Consider the following 3,872-nt stretch of genomic DNA (forward strand, 5'->3'; position numbering starts at 1 on the left):
AATAGAGCTTTTTGGCCTCAACACTAAGCGCTATGTTTGCCACTGATCAACACAAGAAAAGTCCATAATGTCAAAGTGAAAAATAAAATCTACAAATTGTTCTAAATTAATTACAAATATAAAACAGAAAATAATTGATTGCATAAGTATTCACCCCCTTTGCTATGACACACCTAAATAAGCTCTGGTGCAGCCAATTGTCTTTAGAAGTCACATAATTAGTTGAATGGAGTCCACCTGTGTGCAATTAAGGTGTTTCACATGATTTCAGGTTAAATACACCTGTCTCTGGGAGGTCCCACAGTTGGTTAGTACATTTCCTAACAAAAACTACATCATGAAGATGAAGGAACATTCAAAGCAAATCCGGAATAAGGTTCTTCAAAAGCACCAATCAGGGGTAGGATATAAGAACATTTCCAAGGCATTGAATATCCTCTCAGAGCACAGTAAAGTCCATTATTAAGAAATGGAGAGAATATGGCACAACTGTGAATCTGTCTAGAACAGGCCGTCCTCAAAAACGGAGTATCCGGGCGTATAGGGCACTAGTCAGGGAGGCCACCAAGAGGCCTATGGCAACTCTAAAGGAGTTACAGTGTTCCACGGCTGAGCTGGGAGACACTGTGCATATGGCAACAATAGCCCGGGTGCTTCACAAAACTGGTCTTTATGGGAGAGTGGCAAAAAGAAAGCCATTGTTGAAAAAAACTCGCATCAAATCACGGCTAGAGTTTCCCAGAAGGCATGTGGGAGACTCTGAGACCAAGTGGAAGAAGATTCTATGGTCTGATGAGACCAAAATAGAGCTTTTTGGCCTCAACGCTAAGCGCTATGTTTGCCACTGATCAACACAAGAAAAGTCCATAATGTCAAAGTGAAAAATAAAATCTACAAATTGTTCTAAATTAATTACAAATATAAAACAGAAAATAATTGATTGCATAAGTATTCACCCCCTTTGCTATGACACACCTAAATAAGCTCTGGTGCAACCAGTTGTCTTTAGAAGTCACATAATTAGTTGAATGGAGTCCACCTGTGTGCAATTAAGGTGTTTCACATGATTTCAGGTTAAATACACCTGTCTCTGGGAGGTCCCACAGTTGGTTAGTACATTTCCTAACAAAAACTACATCATGAAGATGAAGGAACATTCAAAGCAAATCCGGAATAAGGTTCTTCAAAAGCACCAATCAGGGGTAGGATATAAGAACATTTCCAAGGCATTGAATATCATCTCAGAGCACAGTAAAGTCCATTATTAAGAAATGGAGAGAATATGGCACAACTGTGAATCTGTCTAGAACAGGCCGTCCTCAAAAACGGAGTATCCGGGCGTATAGGGCAATAGTCAGGGAGGCCACCAAGAGGCCTATGGCAACTCTAAAGGAGTTACAGTTTTCCACGGCTGAGCTGGGAGACACTGTGCATATGGCAACAATAGCCCGGGTGCTTCACAAAACTGGCCTTTATGGGAGAGTGGCAAAAAGAAAGCCATTGTTGAAAAAAACTCGCATCAAATCTCGGCTAGAGTTTCCCAGAAGGCATGTGGGAGACTCTGAGACCAAGTGGAAGAAGAGTCTATGGTCTGATGAGACCAAAATAGAGCTTTTTGGCCTCAACGCTAAGCGCTATGTTTCCCACTGATCAACACAAGAAAAGTCCATAATGTCAAAGTGAAAAATAAAATCTACAAATTGTTCTAAATTAATTACAAATATAAAACAGAAAATAATTGATTGCATAAGTATTCACCCCCTTTGCTATGACACACCTAAATAAGCTCTGGTGCAACCAATTGTCTTTAGAAGTCACATAATTAGTTGAGTGGAGTCCACCTGTGTGCAATTAAGGTGTTTCACATGATTTCAGGTTAAATACACCTGTCTCTGGGAGGTCCCACAGTTGGTTAGTACATTTCCTAACAAAAACTACATCATGAAGATGAAGGAACATTCAAAGCAAATCCGGAATAAGGTTCTTCAAAAGCACCAATCAGGGGTAGGATATAAGAACATTTCCAAGGCATTGAATATCCTCTCAGAGCACAGTAAAGTCCATTATTAAGAAATGGAGAGAATATGGCACAACTGTGAATCTGTCTAGAACAGGCCGTCCTCAAAAACGGAGTATCCGGGCGTATAGGGCACTAGTCAGGGAGGCCACCAAGAGGCCTATGGCAACTCTAAAGGAGTTACAGTGTTCCACGGCTGAGCTGGGAGACACTGTGCATATGGCAACAATAGCCCGGGTGCTTCACAAAACTGGCCTTTATGGGAGAGTGGCAAAAAGAAAAAAACTCGCATCAAATCTCGGCTAGAGTTTCCCAGAAGGCATGTGGGAGACTCTGAGACCAAGTGGAAGAAGATTCTATGGTCTGATGAGACCAGAATAGAGCTTTTTGGCCACAACGCTAAGCGCTATGTTTGGCGCAAGCCTAACACCGTACATCATCCTGAGAACACCATCCCTACCGTGAAGCATGGTGGTGGCAGCATCATGCTATGGGGATGCTTCTCTGCGTCAGGGCCTGGAAAGCTCGTGAAGATAGAGGGCAAAATGGATGCGGCAAAGTACAGAGAAATCCTGAAGGAAAACCTGCTGAAGTCTGCAAGAGACCTGGGACTTGGAGAAGATTCATCTTCCAGCAGGACAATGACCCCAAACATACAGCCAAAGGCACACTGGAGTGGCTTAAAAACAAAAAGGTCAATGTCCTGGAGTGGCCCAGTCAAAGCCCGGACCTCAATCCAATTGAGAATATGTGGAAAGAGTTGAAAATTGCTGTTCACCAAAGGTCCCCATCCAACTTGACGGAGCTTGAGCAATTTTGCAAAGAAGAATGGGCAAAAATAGCAGTGTCCAGATGTGCAAAGCTGGTAGAGACTTATCCAAATAGACTCATGGCTGTAATTGCTGCCAAAGGTGCCTCTACCAAATATTGACTCAAGGGGGTGAATACTTATGCAATCAATTATTTTCTGTTTTGTATTTGTAATTAATCTGTGGAGAAGATCTTCCCTGTTTTTCAACATTTACTTTTCAAAACGAACATTTGTCATTCAAAAGTCCAACAGCATAATGCAAGGAGAATGGCTAATTCATTAGGAACAGTCATGTTGAAGACAGTACCAGTTTCAAATGATTAAAAACTGGGAAACTGTTTGAGAAAAGAAATATATAAAATAGTTTATTTAAAAATATTTAATATATACACATTTTTTTAAGAAATACTGTTCCAATGGTCATTTCAAATGTGCTGCGAGTTTAAAATCGTCTGGAAATTAAACACTGATGCCTTTTTTAATTGTATTGTTTTTGAAAAAAGTTGAAAGGCTGGGAGAATCTTCTGTGGAGAAGATCTTCCCTCCCTTTCAACATTAATTCTCAAACTGAATGCAGTAGGGATTCAAGGAAATGCATGCACATGGATTAGGGAGTGGTTAACATGTAGAAAACAGAAAGTACTAAATAGAGGAGAAACCTCAAAATGTAGTGAGGTAGCCAGGGGTGTACCTCAGGGATCACTATTAGGTCCTCTGCTATTCCTAATCTACATTCATGATTTAGATTCTGGTATAGTAAGCAAGCTTGTTAAATTTGCAGACGACACAAAAATAGGAGTGGCGGCAAACACTGTTGTAGCAGCAAAGGTCATTCAAAATGATCTAGACAGCATTCAGAACTTGGCAGACACGTGGCAAATTACATTTTAATAGAGAGAAGTGTAACGTATTGCACACAGGCAATACAAATGGGCATTATAAATATCATATGGGAGATACTGAAATTGAAGAAGGGATCTATGAAAAAGACCTAGGAGTTTATGTTGACTCAGAAATGTCTTCATCGAGACAATGTGAGGAAGC

This window comes from Acipenser ruthenus, unplaced genomic scaffold, assembly GCF_902713425.1.
Source record: "Acipenser ruthenus unplaced genomic scaffold, fAciRut3.2 maternal haplotype, whole genome shotgun sequence".
Taxonomy (NCBI): Eukaryota; Metazoa; Chordata; class Actinopteri; order Acipenseriformes; family Acipenseridae; genus Acipenser; species Acipenser ruthenus.